Source organism: Heteronotia binoei, chromosome 8 (genome assembly GCF_032191835.1).
Source record: "Heteronotia binoei isolate CCM8104 ecotype False Entrance Well chromosome 8, APGP_CSIRO_Hbin_v1, whole genome shotgun sequence".
NCBI lineage: Eukaryota > Metazoa > Chordata > Lepidosauria > Squamata > Gekkonidae > Heteronotia > Heteronotia binoei.
Genome location: NC_083230.1, coordinates 66558619 through 66576204, shown reverse-complemented (window position 1 = coordinate 66576204; position 17586 = coordinate 66558619). Strand labels below are relative to the sequence as shown.

General features: G+C 47.2%; 1 long non-coding RNA gene across 1 annotated transcript; it reads right to left on the bottom strand.

The window, feature by feature from the left end:
• Positions 1 to 236: 236 nt before the first annotated feature.
• On the bottom strand, positions 237 to 915 carry LOC132575881 (uncharacterized). The gene is made up of 2 exons (XR_009555702.1): positions 528 to 915; positions 237 to 455 (listed from the first exon to the last, which is right to left on the bottom strand). It is a non-coding gene; the product is annotated as an uncharacterized LOC132575881 (long non-coding RNA).
• Positions 916 to 17586: the final 16671 nt, after the last annotated feature.

Below are 17586 nucleotides of genomic sequence, written 5' to 3'. Positions count from 1 at the left end.
GGCCCCACTGTCTCCCTGGCTGGTTTCCTGCTTCTAATGTATTTGGGGGGCAGGGGAATTGTTGGTCTTTATGTTTTTTGCAATATGCTCCTCATAGTCCCTTTTTGCCTGCCTGATCACAGACTTGCATTTTATTTGCCACAGCCTGTGTTCCATTTTATTAACCTCATTGAGACTAGCTTTCCACAACTTAAAGGAATCCTTCTTACCTTTTACAGCTTCCATTACTTTGTTAACCATGCAGGCCTTTTTCTATACCTATCTATGCCTTTCCTAACTTGCACTATATATTTTATTTGAACTTCTAGGACTGTAGTTTTAAATAGTCTCCAAGCTTCCCTAATGGTTTTGACCCTTTTTACCTTTCCTTTCAGTTTCCTCTTCACATGCTTTCTCATCTCAGAGAAGTTACCTCTTTTAAAGTTAAAAGTAGTTGTGTTGGTCTTTTTGGGCAACTCCCTACTTATACAAATGTTGAACTCAATAGCATTATGGTAATTGTTCCCAAGTAGTGCAATCACTTTTACATATCTCACCAGGTCTTGGGCATTACTTAGAACTGAGTCCAGGATCACCTCTCCCCTGGTAGGTTTTGTGACCATCTTCTCCATAGCACAGTCATTAAGAGTGTCTAGAAACTCAATCTCTTTTTTCCAACTTGAACACATATTGACCCAATCAATGTGTGGGTAGTTAAAATCACCTGTTACGACACAGTCATTTCATCTAGCTGCTATCTTTAATTATTTGGTCATTTAATAATCATCCTCTGTCTTTTAGTCTGGTAGACGATAACAAACTCCCAGAGTTAAGCTTCCTTTTGGGCTGACTATTTCGACCCATAGCATTTCCAGAAGCGAATCTAATTCTCTTAAATTCTCAATCGTATTGGACTGTATACCCTCTCTGACATACGAAGCCATTTCACTTCCAACCCTTCCCTCCCTTCTGATATAATTTATATCCAGGAATCACCATGTCCCACTGATTCTCCTCATCCCACCAAGTTTCTGAAATGCCCACAATGCCTATGTTTCCCCCCAAAGCCACGTTTACCTTGGACACTTCTAGAATTTGTATATAAACATCTATAATTTCCCAGGCATGTTAGGCCCACAACCTTCCTCCTGCTGCCTTGAGACATATCACTTGTCACCATCTCAGTGGATAACTCTAATCCATTGCCCTGTAGAAAAGTAACACCTAACCCTTCATCTCATGAACCATCCCAAACCAGAGACATTTCATCTCCTGTTGGGTTTCCCCAAAGATTCAGTTTAAAAACTTTTTGATTTTAAGCACCAGCAGCCTGGTTTCTTCTTGGGACAAGTGGAGACCTTCTCTTTTGTACAGCTCCCACTTGTTCCAAAAAGCATCCTAGTGAAAACTTGAACCCTTCCTCCCTACACCATTGTCTCATCCATGTTAATTCCCACTGTGCCATGAAAACTGCTGGGTGACTTAGTGGCTCTCTCTCTCTCTCACACACACACACACACACACACACATATCATGCACTCCTCCCACCCCCAAAGCCCACCCAGGGATTTGGGAATTCTGCCTCTACCCCCTCTACTTCACTGCCTCTGGAACCTTTGAAGAAAGGAATCAGGCTGTGATCTTTGCTTATTGACTTTTATCATTAATTAGGCATATAAATGAGGTGAAAGCAGTTGCTGCTGAAGAAAATTAAAAGGGGAAAAATATTGAGCAATATCCCCCCCCCCCAGCTCTGATCTCAGCCTGAACAGAACCTGGGCAAGAGAAGTACAGATTGGATTGCTCTTCCAAGAGGCTCTGCTGCTTGAATAGAATAGATGCAGGGGTGGCCAACGGTAGCTCTCCAGATGTTTTTTGCCTACAACTCCCATCAGCCCCAGCCAGCATAGCCAATGGCTGGGGCTGATGGGAGTTGTAGGCAAAAAGATCTGGAGAGTTACCATTGGCCACCCCTGGAATACAGACAGAAAGACTGTTCCTCTCTGGTTGCCACCATCCCAGGAGGAAGGGGGAAAGAATGGAGGCCATTTTGGCCAGGCTGCTCCTTAACTTTTGCCTTTTTCATTAATTACAGGAAGATCTTTGATGACAAACCAACGCCTCTGTCATTGCAAACGGGTCCCCATCAGCATTCTCACAGCTGAAGGGATCCCCTCAGAGTGCCTCACCCCCTGTCCACCATTCAAGGGAAGTGAGAGGGAGAAAGTTGTCCAGGGTTCCAAGCAGAGTAGGGTGTCTGGAATCCATTATCTCAAAAAACAGAGATCTGTCCAGCTTTACACAGGGATTTGGGGGGTGGGATGTAATCTTCATATTCTGCTCAGTGGAGTATCCTTATAATATATATCCACCCAGATAAGGAGGGTATAAGGAGAGGTGGAAGGACTAGGGGGGAAGACTGGGGAGTATCAGTGGGATTGCAGGGTGTAACTCAACTCCCCCTGCCCTGTTTTGTCTCCCTAGTGGCCCACCATCTGATCCCCTCTCCCTCAGTCTGCCCTGCCCCTCCTTCATGATGCCATGCTGGATAAATGTGAGGGTAGGGCAGCCTCCTTCCAAAGCTTCCCTTCCACCTTCAGGCCTCAGCCTGGCTGAGGAAGGAGCAGAGGGGAAAGCCCTCTTCATCCTTCTCCCTTCACAACCTCCATGCCACCTTGCCAACCACCCTGACTCTTCCCTCACCACTCAAGTCTCTTCTGCTTCCCTAAGCAAGTGCCAACAAATGTGGCTGTGATGAAAGAAAGGGCTCCCCAGCTCCTTTTCCCACCTCAGAGGTGAGAGGAGGAGGCCTTGCTGCCTGCCAGGCTTGGGCTGAGGAGGAAGGGAGGACAGTGCAGGAAGAGTGCCCTGTGGTCATCAGCGGAGCACCATGCTCCTGGCACAGGAGTAGTAGTTCTATTTCTGGGAACACATTAGTTACAAAATCCATTCTCTTACCATTTTTCTTTGAACCAGTGCCTGTTCAAGTGACGTTTGTGTGCATAATGTAAACAGCATGAAAACAGTGGAAAGCCTTGTTCCATTACTTTTCATTGGATTAAAGCTGCAATCTCATGTATTCTTACCCATGGAGGAAGACCCACTGAGCAAAATGAAACTTCTGAGTTACTATGCATAGGATTACAGTGCATGTTACAACTAAACTTTTAGAGCCCACAGTGCCTCTGAGTATATGCAGATGGCCTGGCAGGTAGTATTTTTCATTTTAAAACACATCCCATATAAAGTAGGGAAAGAAACAGAAATATGCAACTCATTCTCACTCACACACACCCAGTTGATATCAAGAAGATATCAAGAAGAAGGGCTGGAACAGTGAAGTCTGATCATTTGACTACTCTACTGAAAACGGGCAGTACTTTGTTTATCCTTTATTTTAAATGGTTTCTAAACTAAGCTGAATATCTAAAGTGTTTGTTTCTCATAAATGTTCCTGGCCCCTCTGCAGCCCACAGACCACCAGCCAAACACAGATGCTATCCCATGAGGGCTGTTTCAAAATATGTGAAGTATAAAGTTTGACTGTGGTTTTTTGTAATATGAACAGATACTTTGTACAAGGTTGATGATATACTATCAAGCCTATGACCTACTTTGGACCCCTCTCAGCTAAGAGAATAATTTAGAATGTTGGGAAAACCAACATTATGAATTTTCCTGCTGCTGCTGGTGGTGGTTATTAGAGTCAACATGGGAGTTAGAAATTTGAAGCTAAATTAATTTTTTTAAAACATATTGAGTTATAATATCCTTTCTGTTAAAATAAAAAGCAAGGCAATGTACAATAAACTAAGTCTTCCTGCTACAATAACAAAGCAAATGAAAAAGTAAAGCAAAATAAGGCCAGTGATAAAATAATAACATCTAAACAATGGTTCGTAGTATTAGGATATTTGGCTAATGTAGCAGAGTTTGCCCAGTCATAAAAATGTGATACTAAGTGCAATAAGGCTTTTCAGTAAGGCTTTTGATAAAGTTCCACATACTATCCTTGTTGACAAGTTGGTAAAATGTGGTTTGGATCCTGTTACTGTTAGGTGGATCTGTAACTGGTCGACAGATCGCACCCAAAGAGTGCTTGTGAATGGTTCCTCATCCTCTTGGAGAGGAGTGATAAGTGGAGTGCCTCAAGGATCTGTCTGGGACCTGTTTTGTTCAACATCTTTATAAACGATTTGGATGAAGGAATAGAGGAAATGCTTATTAAATTTGCCAATGATTCTAAATTCGGAGGGGTTGCAAACACAGAAGAAGACAGAAACAGGATACAGGATGACCTTGACAGGCTGGAAAACTGGGCTAAAATCAATAGAATGAATTTAAATAGAGATAAATGTAAAGTTCTGCATTTAGGAAGGAAAAATCCAATGCATGGTTATAGGATGGGGGAGACTTTTCTGAGCAGTAGCACGTGCAAAAAGGATCTAGGGGTCTTAGTGGATCATACGCTGAACATGAGTCAACAGTGTCATGCGGTGGCTAAAAAGGCAAATGCCATTTTGGGCTGTATCAACAGAAGTATAGTGTCCAGATCACGTGATGTGATGGAATCGCTTTACTCTTCTCTGGTAAGACCTCACCTGGAGTATTGTGTTCAGTTTTGGGCACCACATTTTAAGAAGGATATAGACAAGCTGGAATGGGTCCAGAGGAGGGCGATGAAGATGGTGAGGGGTCTGGAGACTAAGTCCTATGAGGAAAGGTTGAAGGAGCTGGGGATGTTTAGCCTGGAGGCGGCTGAGAGATGATATGATATGTACATCTTCAAGTACTTGAAGGGCTGTCATATAGAGGATGGTGTGGAATTTTTTTCTGTGGCCCCGGAAGGTAGGACCAGAACCCCGGAAGGTAGGACCAGAACGGGTTGAAATTAAATCAAGAGAGTTTCCGGCTTAACTTTAGGAAGAACTTCCTGACCACTAGAGCAATTCCTCAGTGGAACAGGCCTCCTCGGGAGGTGGTGGGTTCTCCTTCCTTGGAGGTTTTTAAACAGAGGCTAGATGGCCATCTGACAGTGATGAAGATCCTGTGAATTTAGGGGGAAGTGTTTGTGAGTTTCCTGCATTGTGCAGGGGATTGGACTAGATGACTCTAGAGGTCCCTTCCAACTCTATGAGTCTATGATTCAATAAATAAATCTCCAAAGAAGTATATTGCAAAAAAAGAACGAAAGAAGCTTAATTTATTTATTCTATTAGATTAGATTTATAAGTGCCTTTCCCAGTTGGTCTCAGGGAGGTTTATGTCAAAAAGCAATTTCCCTATCAGAAATCTAAAGAACAATTTCCGTATCACAAAAAGCCAGCTAATTCAGCATCATGTGTGTGGGCATAGGATTAACGCCTTCCAGGCCCAGGCTTTGTAATAGTTCCAGTATCTTTTGTTTTTGATTGAGACGATAACTTCCATCAGGTTTCCATTCAATCTGAATTCCCAAGTAAAAGTTAGCATTGCCTAAGCGTTTGACTTCTTCTTTATCTTTTAGTTGGTCCTTGTTTCTTGGGATACAATCTCAGCACAGTCATTTGATTTTCATGACAAATAATCAGATCATCAGCATAGATCAGAATAAATGTCCGTCTTCCATGATGGGTCATATAATATAGTGGGTTCTATGCATGGCAGAGTCTCGGAGTAAGTGATAACAAGTTATTTAATGGGAATCACATAGTAAAAGGTTACAATACAAGACTGGGGATGGGGCCTACCGGCCCAACTTATATACATCTCTGGATTCCCACGCTAGCACATCATTGGGTCATTGAAACTGGTGGAGACTTGTGATTGTTCTAGGGCTCCAGGGATTTGGATCTTACAGCCCTTTGTTCCCAAGTCCCCAAGCTCAGTCTGCCTGGCTCCAATGAGCCCAGCGGGAGTATCCAAAGTCTTCTCTTGAGTCCACATACATAACATCCCTCTCCCTTTAGTTCGCAAGCCCTAGTGAACATAGTCTTTAAGGTACGTGGGCTCACGGTGCTTTCGCGTCGACTGCCTGAGCACTGGAGCTGGCGGTGACACGGTTTCTCTGCCAGGCGTTCCTGGTTGAGGTCCTGGTGCTGAGGGGGATTCCATCGGCTGGATGGGGTCCTCTGCAGTCTCTGGTGCTGAGGGTGGTCCCATCTCTTCCGCTGGTGCTGGCACCGGTGTAGCTGCGGGCTCTTCCGCCTCCTCTGGCTCAGGGGTTGTTTCACATAGATCAGGCACTGGGGTGGTTGCATTCTCGTTCTCATCTTTCCACCCAGGCACCTCTTGCATGCGTAATTGGTCAATGTACCGCCTTATTGTGAATCCCCCCTCTGAGATGGCTTTGTACATGACAGCCCCTAGTACACGGGATACTCGTGCTGGTATCCAGGCTGGCCTTCCCCCAAAGTTTTTGGCAAACACCAAGTCCCCTGTGTTGAACCCCCGGGGGGCTCGGACCACCTCTGGTACCTCTTGCAGGTTGGACGCGTGGTCCGGGTGTATGCGATCCAAGAGGGTTGTCAGCCACCGGCCCATGAGAAGCTCTGCTGGGCTGCGGCCAGTGACCGTATTGGGGGTGGACTGTTGCGCTAGGAGGCACTCAGCGAGGTGCATTTCCCATATATGATGCGGCAGAGCATTTCCTTCGTAGCCCACACCATTCTTTCTGCTTTGCCGTTTATGACTGGGTGGAAGGGGGCCGACCTTATGTGCTTTATTAAATTCCGGTCACAGAAATCCTGAAACTCGGCTGAGATGAAGGCCATCCCATTATCAGATACCAATGTGTCTGGGAGGCCATGTGTGGCCAAAATCCTGCGGAGCGCCCCTAACGCCGCCTGAGAAGAGGTGGAGGCTACTGGCACTACCTCTAACCATTTGGAGTAGGAGTCCACAACGAGGAATATATGCCCCTGGAAGGGCCCCGTGAAGTCGAGGTGCAGGCAGGACCAGGGGCTGCGAGTGGACTCCCACTGTTGGGCTGGGGCGCGGGGTGGCACCGGATGTATCTCCTGGAATGGCTGGCATTGGGCCACCCAGGATTCAATGGCGTCATCAATTCCTGGCCACCAAACATAGCTGTGGGCCAGCACTTTCATGCATATAATCCCCAGATGGGTTTTGTGCAACGCTCATTGCTGCAGTACCGGGAGCGCCACCACCCTACTTCCCCACAACAGGCACCCCTTATACACCAAAAGGTCGTCCCATCAGGATGCAAACACCAAAAATTCTGCACCCACCCCTCTTTCTGGCCACCCCCTCCACACCCAGTCCAGAACTCAGGAGAGGGTTTTGTCTTTGTAAGAGCAGCAGGCAATGTCCTTTGCATGTGCCGGGCGGTCCGGGAGGGCTTCCAGTGGCATGATCTGGAACGCTGGGGCCAGGTCTGGGTCCATGGAGGGCAGCAGCAGGCGGCTCAGAGCATCAGCGTGACCCATTGCTTTCCCTGGGCGGTATCTAAGGTCATACTGATAACCTTCCAGGAAAATGAGCCACCTCAACACCCATGGTGAAAGCATTTGGGGCGTTTGTCGGTCGGGGGCAAACAGGCCTAGCAGGGACTTGTGGTCTGTCAAGAGAGTGAAGGGCCACCCGTACAGGTAATCGTGGAATATTTTTACCCCTGCCACGATAGCCAGGCCCTCTTTGTCTATTTGAGCGTAGTTTCGCTCTGGTTTTTGTAAGGTCCTTGAATAATAGGCTACTGGGACCTCGCGCCCATCTGGCAGCCTGTGGGCCAACATGGCGCCGACCCCATAAGGTGATGCATCACATGCGAGCATGATGGGTAGCTGCTTGTCAAAGTGCGCCAGCAAGCTATTAGAAGTCAAAATGTTTTTTACCATCTGGAAAGCGGCAGCTTGCCGATGACCCCAAACCCATGGTGCCCTTTTGTCCAGCAGTCTGTGTAAGGGCTCTGCTACTGCCACCTTGTGGGGAAGGATGGCATGGTAGAAATTGAGAATTCCCAAGAACGATTGTAGTTCTGCCTTGTTGGTGAGAGCCAGAGCATCACAAATGGCCTTTGTTTTGTCCTAGGCCGGATGAATGCTGCTCGCGTCCACCATAGACCCCAGAAAATCTATGGTGGGCACCCCAAATACACATTTTTTCCATTTTATCTTTAACCCTGCCCCCTCGAAACGCTGTAACACTATTCGGAGGCGGACTCCAAATTCGTCTTCCGTGGCTGCCGCAATCAGCACATCCTTGAAGAATGGCTGTACCCCGGGGATGACTTTAAGAAGGGAATCCATTAAGTTCTGAAACAGTCTTGGAGCCACGCTGACCCCAAACTGCAAGCGTCTAACTTTGAAGGCCTCCCGGTGCATTACGATAGTTTGTGCTTCTGCTGTGACTGCGTTCACAGGGAGCTGTTGGTACACTTGTGCCAAATCCAGTTTCCCAAAGGTTTTTGCTCCTACTAGGGATGCTAACACATGGCTCACCACTGGAACGGGGTATGCGTGGCCTTGCAACACCTTATTTATTGTGCATTTATAGTCAGCGCAGATGCGTATGCTGCCATTGGGTTTGATCAGGGTTACTATGGGAGTCTCCCACTTTGCATTAGCAACTGGTTCAAGAACCCCTTGGGCCATGAGGCAGTCAAGCTCCTCTTCAATCTTGGGCCTGAGAGCTAGTTTGGTGTAGTGGTTAAGTGTGCGGACTCTTATCTGGGAGAACCGGGTTTGATTCCCCACTCCTCCACCTGCTGGAATGGCCTTGGGTCAGCCATAGCTCTGGCAGAAGTTGTCCTTGAAAGGGCAGCTGCTGTGAGAGCCTTCTCCAGCCCCACCCACCTCACAGGGTGTTTGTTGTGGGGGAGGAAGGTAAAGGAGATTGTGAGCCGCTCTGAGACTCTTCGGAGTGGAGGGCGGGATATAAATCCAATATCATCTTCTTCTTCTTCTTCTAGTGGCACCCGCCTGGCCTTCAGCCGCATGGGCTGCATGTTGGGGTCTAGTTGTAAGGCTACAGGGGCCCCGGTGTATGTCTCCAGAGTTCTGTCAAAAACCGCAGGAAACTCTTTGCACTCCCTTTGAAAGTCCCTTTGAATGGGGGTGTAATGGATCCCCATCACTTGGATGCCCAGTGCCTGGAACCAGGACTGACCAAGAAGGCTGCACAGATTGCCCTCCACCACAATGAGGGGCAGCTCGCCCTTGAACTTTCCATACCTAATGTGGACCCAACCCACTCCCTGGACTGCAACCTCCCGCTTTTGAAAGTCCCCGACAAGGAATGAGGTTGGTTTTAACTGAGCTTCCCCCCCAGGGCACATCTCCCTAAATGTGCAGACCAAAATGACCATCTGGCCCGCCCCGGAGTCTACCTCCATTTTGCAGGGCTTGCCTTCCATGAACACAGTCACGTAGTATATATCCAGGAAGGAAATGGGTAACTGGCATACCTGGGTCCCCAAAGTGGTGAGTGCCTGGATGTCGTCCACTAGTGCAACCTCGTGGCGGTGGCCATTCTGTTGGCGAGGAAGTTTTCCTTGGCGCACCGCCACCGATCGGCACACCTGAGCTATGTGCCCAGCCTTCCTGCATGTATGGCAGGTTGTGCTCCTGAACTTGCACATGCGCCGCTCGTGTGACTCCCCACAGCTGGCACAGGTCTTTGGGATGATCGATTCTGTTGCTCGTGGCCTAGGCCTTTGTTGGGTCGCTTGGTGCAGTTTGAGGGTGTCATCCCCGTTTGAGTCATCTGATTCTGCGGCCGGTCACAGCTGGTGGGCATTGGTCCCTGGGCAGTGGGCTTTCTCATTGTATGCATCCTCGGCGGCGGTGGTTATTTGTAGGGCCTTCTCCAAGGTCAGCTTTGATTCCATTGCGATTTTCCGATGTGCCTTCCCGTCCCTGAGGCCGTGAGTGAACTTCACAAGCAGATTCTCCTCCAATTGTGCACCGTACTCCACCTTCCTGCCCAAGTCTTGCAGGCGGTCTAGGAAGGTCGCTATGGTCTTGTTTGGCTCCCGGAAGCTGTCGAGGAACCATAGCTTCCGGGTGTCAGGCAATGTTCAATTGAAGTCAGTTATGTTTTTTGATTGTACTTAATCCATGCTTACTAACCTTCATGCCTAATAAAATGCTAACCTACTAATACTCGCACCCTGCAACGGAAGGAGGGGTGGGAAAGGAGGTTGCCAGAACACCAAAGGGCAGTCCAGCCTTTGAAGTGCAGAATACCAGGCTAGCCGCCCTGGCGCCTCCCGAGCGAGAGCAAGGACACCACCAAGAGGGAGGATGTAACTATCCCTAGAGAAAGATAAGCGGCGTATGAAAGTAGCAATTGCGGGGATGGCTGTAGATTTATTATGAGAAGTGATTTAAAGCCCTAGTATTTGAAGTATATTCATAAATACCAATGGCTCAGACTATACGTTATCAGTTTCAATAATTCTATGTGGAGAGTAACACTGTTGTAATCAATAAATGAAACTTAGTTTCATAACCAAGTTGCTTTTGATCATTTTTGGGACTTCAATGAACCCTTTGCTGACATTTTGAAACTGATAACGTATAGTCTGAGCCATCCAGGGGTTCGCCAAAGTGGCCTTGCCATTAACCGACCTCCTCCAGACCAAGGGGAGGGGGCCTGAGGCGAAAAAAACGGGGGCCAAATTGAACTGGACTAAGCCGTGCCAGGAGATGTTCGACACTTTAAAACGCCTGTTCACCAGTGAGCCGGTGCTAGTGCACCCCAACGAGCTCAAACCCTCCATGGTCCAGTACGACGCCTCCGACACGGCCGTAGGAGCAATATTAATGCAAAAAGATGAGGGGGGCCAGCTAAGACCTTGCGCCTACATCTCCCGCAAATTCTCGAACGAGCAAAGAAATTGGTCAGTGTGGTACAAGGAAGCCTACGCAGAGACGTTCGCCCTAAAGACGTGGCGGTCGTGGCTAGTGGGGGCCCGGGGCCCGTTCGAAATTTGGACTGATCACAAAACCTCCTCTCTGAGCCGCCCTGAGCCTGCTTCGGCGGGGGAGGGCGGGGTACAAATAAAATTTATTATTATTATTATTATAAAAACCTGGAAGCCCTTACGGGGCGCCGAAAGCTGACTGGGAAGCAAATTCGGTGGGCGGGATTTTTCGCCAAATTCGACTTCACCCTACGCCACATCTCGGGCTTGAAAAACTTTTTAGCTGACGCCCTCTCAAGGCTGCCCCAACACGAGAGTGAGCGAGAGGAGGTTATAGACTCTCTGATACCACCCGAGGCAGTGGCCGGAGCAGTACAGACCAGATCCGAGACGGCCGCCCAAAAGAAAGACCCTTGGGGGGGGGGACAAGCTGTTAATCGAGGCGGAAGCTGAGGGAAAAGACCGGCCGGACGGACTAGTAAAGGGGGAAGGGTTCTGGTACCACGAGGGGAAACTGTACGTCTGAAAGTCCTTAAGGGTGGAAGTGTTACAACATTGCCACACCAACAAACTAGCCGGGCACTTTGGATACGTAAAACCCTACACCTAGTGCATCGGCAGTTCTGGTGGCCGCAAATGAAAAAAGACATTTCAGAATTCATACAAATGTGCCCTACTTGCCTCATGGCAAAAAGGAGGGGGGGAGGTACCAGGCCTCTTTTAGCCCCTCCCCACCGCGGAGCGGCCCTGGTCGGTAGTGTCAATGGACTTTATTGTGGAACTGCCTTCCTCTAGGGGCCGGACAGTGATATTAGTAGTGGTGGACACTTTCTCAAATCAAGCCCATTTCATCCCTTGCTAAAAGCTCCCCACTGCAAAGGAACTGGCTTATCTTTTCTTTTTACATGTGGTCCGGGTTCACTCGTTCCCCGATAAGGTCATTAGCGACCGTGGGCCGCAGTTCGTTGCCAACTTCTGGTGGGAGTTTTGCAAACTCACCGGGATGGAACGGGCTAAGCTCCGCCTATCACCTGCAGACGGACAGTCAAAGCGAGCAGGTGAACGGGCTTTTAGAGCAATACTTGCGGTGCTACATAAACTTTCAGCAATCCAACTGGGTGGAGCTGCTGCCCTTTTCCGAATATGGATATAATAACAGCCTCCATAGCTCCACCAAGGTGTCCCCTTTCCAAGCTGTGCATGGCTATGAATGAAAGCCCTTCCCCTCTCTACCTGGGGGCAGGGACCAACCTCTTTCCAAGGACTGCCAACAATGGTGGAGAAAGTTAGAAAAATCCTGGCAAATCATCCAAGAGAACTTAGAGGAAGCAAAAAAGGACTACAAAGCCCAATTTGACAAAAAGCACAGCCCGGGGTGCGACTTCAAGGCGGGAGAGACTGTATTCCTATCCACTAAAAACCTCCCGTTGCCCCAGACCTCCAGAAAGCTGGCTTACCGCTTCCTGGGCCCCTTCAAGATAAAAAGAGTGATCAACAAAGTGACTGTAGAATTGGACTTGCCCAAACTGTTCAGTAAAATACACCCTGTTTTCCATTGCAGTCTTATCCGTCGGGATCCGGGTGGTTCGAAATGGCATCATCGGAGCCCTGAGCTGGAACCTATACTGGTGAAGGGCCAGAAACATCACGAAGTGAAGGAGATTCTCGACTCTAAAATGCACAGGGGGGGGTTTACACTATTTAGTCCGCTGGCGCCACTTTCCGCCCAGCTGCGACGAATGGGTAAAATCCTCTGATCTCAATGCTCCTCAATTACTCAAGCAATTTTACCTACTGCACCCAGAAAAACCCTGAACAGGAGCTTAGGGGGGGCAGTATGTCAGGCAATGTTCAATTGAAGTCAGTTATGTTTATTTACATATATTTACACACACACACTGTGGCTAATAGCCACTGATGGGCCTCTGCTCCATACTTATATCTAACCCCCTCTTGAAGCTTGCTATGCTTCTAGCCACCACCACCTCCTGTGGCAGTGAATTCCACATGTTAATAACCCTTTGGGTGAAGAAGTACCTCCTTTTATCCGTTCTAACACAACTGCTCAGCAATTTCATTGAATGCCTACGAGTTCTTGTATTGTGAAAAAGGGAGAAAAGTACTTATTTCTCTACCTTCTCAATCCCATGCATAATCTTGTAAACCTCTATCATGACACCCTGCAGTCAACGTTTCTCCAAGCTAAAGAGCCCCAAGCGTTTCTTCATAGGGAAAGTGTTCCAAACCTTTAATCATTGTAGTCGCCCTTTTCTGCGCTTTTTCCAATGCTATAATATCCTTTTTGAGGTGCGCTGACCAAAATTGCACACAGTATTCCAAATGAGACCGCACCATCGATTTATACAGGGGCATTATGATACTGGCTGATTTGTTTTCAATTCCCTTCCTAATAATTCCCAGAATGGCGTTGGCCTTTTTTATTGTAATCGCACACTGTCTTGACTTTTTCAGTGAGTTATCTACCACAACCCCAAGATCTCTCTCTTGGTCAGTCTCTGCCAGTTCACACCCCATCAATTTGTATTTGTAGCTGGGATTCTTGGCCCCAATGTGCATTACTTTGCACTTGGCCACATTGAACCTCATCTGCCATGTTGACGCCTACTCACCCAGCCTCAACAGATCCCTTTGGAGTTCCTCACAATCCTCTCTGGTTCTCACCACCCTAAACAATGTAGTGTCATCTGCAAACTTGGCCACTTCACTGCTTACTCTCAACTCCAAATCATTTATGAACAAGTTAAAGAGCATGGGACCCAGTACTGAGCCCTGCGGCACTCCACTGCTTACCGTCCTCCACTGCGAAGACTGCCCATTTATACTCACTCTCTGCTTCCTATTAATTAGCCAGTTTTTGATCTACAAGAGGACCTGTCCTTTTACTCCATGACTCTCGAGCTTACTAAGGAGCCTTTGATGAGGAACTTTATCAAAAGCTTTCTTGAAGTCAAGGTAAACAATATCTATCGGGTCTCCTTTGTCCACATGTTTGTTCACCCCCTCAAAGAAATGTAACAGGTTAGTGAGGCAAGATCTTCCCTTACAGAACCCATGCTGAGTCTTCCTCAATAACTCGTGTTCATCAATGTGCCTACTTATTCTGTCCTTGATAATGGTTTCTACCAACTTTCCCGGTATTGAAGTCAGACTGACTGGCCTGCACTTTCCCAAATCTCCTCTGGAACCCTTTTTAAAGATGGGGGTGACATTTGCTACCTTCCAGTCCTCAGGAACGAAGGCAGATTTCAATGAAAGATTACATATTTTTGTCAAAGATCCGCAAGTTCAACTTTGAGTTCTTTCAGAACTCTTGGATGTATGCCATCCGGACCTGGTGACTTATTAGTTTTTAATTCGTCTATCAGTTGTAGGACCTCCTGTCTTGTCACCTCAATCTGACTCAGGTCTTTCAACACCCCTTCCAAAATAAGTGGTTCTAGAGCAGGCAAACATTTCTCATCTTCCACAGTGACGATGGAGGCAAAAAATGCATTCAGCCTCCCTGGCTGGTTTCCTGCTTGTAATATATTTGAAGACATTTTTATTGTTGGTCTTTATGTTTTTTGCAATATGCTCCTCATAGTCCCTTTTTGCCTGCCTGATCACAGTCTTGTATTTGATTTGCCACTGCCTGTGTTCCCTTTTATTAATCTCACTTGGACTAGCTTTCCACCGTTTAAAGGAGTTCTTCTTACCTTTTACAGCTTCCATTACTTTGTTAACCATGCAGGCCTTCTCTTATACCTGTTTGTGCTTTTCCTAACTTGTGGTATATGTTTTAGCTGAGCTTCTAGGATTGTAGTTTTAAATAGCCGCCAAGCTTCCCCAAGGGTTTTGACTGTATTTACCTTTTCTTTCAGTTTCCTCTTCACCTGCCTCCTCATCTCAGAGAATTTACCCCCTTTAAAGTTAAACATGGTTGTGCTGGTCTTTTGGGGCAACTCTCTATTTATACAAATGGTGAAATCAATAACGTTATGGTCACTGTGATCACTTTTACATCTCTCACTCAAGTCTTGGGGATTACTTTGGACCAAATCTAGGATTGCCCCACCCCTGGTAGGTTCAAAGACCATCTGCTCCATAGCACAGTCATTGAGAGCATCTAGAAACTCAATCTCTTTCTCTTGACCAGAACACATATTGACCCAATCAATCTGCGGGTAGTTAAAATCACATATGACGACACAGGCCACTATCTTTAAGCCTTTCATCATATTATAGTCGTCCTCTATCTTTTGATTTGATGGACGATAATAAACTCCCATAGTTAAATTTCCTTTTGGGCCCTCTATTTCAACCCAAAGCATTTCTAGAAGGGAATATAATTCTCTGACCTCAGTGTTACTGGACCGTATGCCCTCTCTGACATATAGAGCCATCCCACCTCCAACCCTTCCCTCCCTATCCTTCCAATATAACTTATATCCAGGAATCACCGTCTCCCACTGATTCTCCTCATTCCACCAAGTTTCTGAAATTCCCACAATGTCAATGTTTTCTCCCAACACTAAACATTCCAACTCACCAATTTTACTTTGAACACTTCTAGCATTTGTGTACAAACATCTATAATTTCCCAGGCAAGCTAGGCCCGCCACCTTCCTCCTGCTGCCTCAAGACTCTGGCAGGCAGTCCATTCTGTTTGTCACCATCTCAGTGGTAGAAAAGTAACAGCTAACCCTTCATCTCTTTGAGATGAGTCCCCCCGAACCAGAGACATTTCATCTCCTGTCGGCTTTCCCCCAAGATTTAGTTTAAAAACTGCTCTGCCACCTTTTTGATTTTAAGCGCCAGCTGCCTGGTTCCATCCGGGGACAAGTGGAGACCGTCTTTTTTGTACAGCTCCCGCTTGTTCCAGAAAGCATCCCAGTGCCTAACAAACTTAAATCCTTCCTCCTTACACCATTGTCTCATCCACACATTGAGACTTCTAATTTGTGCCTGTCTCTTCAGCCCTGCACGTGGAACAGGTAGCACTTCTCAGAATGTTACCTTGGAGGTCCTGGCCTTAAGTCTCCCACCTAGCAGCCTAAATTTTTTCTCCAGGACCTCATGACTGCATTTCCCCACACTGTTGGTGCCAACATGCACCACGACCACTGGCTCCTCCCCAGCACTGTCTATCAGCCTATCTACTACACGCGTAATGTCCACTACCTTCGCACCAGGCAGGCAAGTCACCATATGGTCAGTACGTGGTTTTGCCACCTAGCTGTCTACTTGCCCAAGGATCGAATCACCAACTACCAAGACCCCCCCTCTCTCCCTGCCCAGGGATGGTTCCTTGGCACGAAAGGATTCCCGCTCACCAACTGAAGAAGAGGTCCCTTCTGAGGGTGCATTCCCCTTATCCTCAGCCCAGTGCCCTGTTCCCTCTCGACCCTCATGCTCCCTGGCAACAATGGGGCTGCCACATTCAGAGCGGGGCTCATCTAACACGTCCCCGAGAGTCTTCTCTGAGTGCTGACTGTCTCTGCTTCTCCAGGTCAGTCACCTCAGCCTCAAGGGTACGAACTCGTTCCCTGAGGACCAGGAGCTCTTGCATCGAGCACACACCCAAGACTCCTGTCCTGTGGGCAGATAGTCATACATGTGACAATCAATGCAAAACACTGGAAAGCCCCCACCCCCCTGCTGGCATTCTGCCTTCATTATAGCTTTTTAAAAATATATAGTCCCTTTTTAAACCATGTTCGTTTATGCGGCTCCCCGCCTGGAGAGTCTACTTACCTTATTGGGAACACAAGGAATCTGGGTTCCTGGTCCTTACACAGCCCCCAGGCTAAGAGCCACAGGCCAAGAGCCCTTTAGCTCTTTAGCTCATGTATAATTCTTCCTGTTTCAACATGTAAAAAGGCAGTCTTAATGTTTAAGTGTTTTGTTTGTATGTTTCTGGAAGCTGTGATGCTTAGGACCACCCTAATTGTGGAATATTTTAAAACTGGTGCAAACATTTGGTTATAATCTGACCCATAAATCTGAGAGAATCCTTTTGCCACTAGTCTGGCTTTGTATCTCTCAACATGACCTTTTGCATCCTGCCTAGCATTCTTACCCGACATTCTTACCCTTACCCTTAGGTAGTTCAGTGAGAGTCCATGTCTTTTCTTATGCTGTGCATCTATTTCTTCTTGTTCTGCTTTCCTCCACCTGCTTGCTTCTGGTTCAGGCATGAGCTGCAATTCAGCCCATGACATTGGTTTATGTGTAGCAATGTCCTTGTGAGGTAAGTTTCTCACTTGCAATTCACTTGTTGGTCCATGATGAGCATTTGAGGTCCAGGAAGAATGCCTCCACAGCAATCTCCAGCTCCTCTAGCTCACCTGATGGTTCAGGAACTTCGGCTTTCACCTCCTTTTTTGGTTGAACATCTATTTGTGTCTGTGTAGTGACTGCATCCAAGAAATACACTAGCAGCTGGTTGTTGTCACCATCTCCCTCTGGATGGTCATCTGTAGTAGCAGTCCAGCTGTTCCTTGGTTGCTCATCAAACTGCACCACCTTGCTAGTAGTAATTTGGTTAGTGTTTGGGTCTAGAATTCTGTATCCCTTACTTTCTGGAGCTCTGGGTTCTAGTTTGAATTTCTTTTCTTTTTGTATATAGGTATAAACCTTGGATCTAAATGCTGTAATGTGTTGTATACTTGGCTTTGTGTTATGCCATAACTCATAAGGAATTTTCTCTGTGGCTTTGGCAGGCAATCTGTTTTACAGGTAAA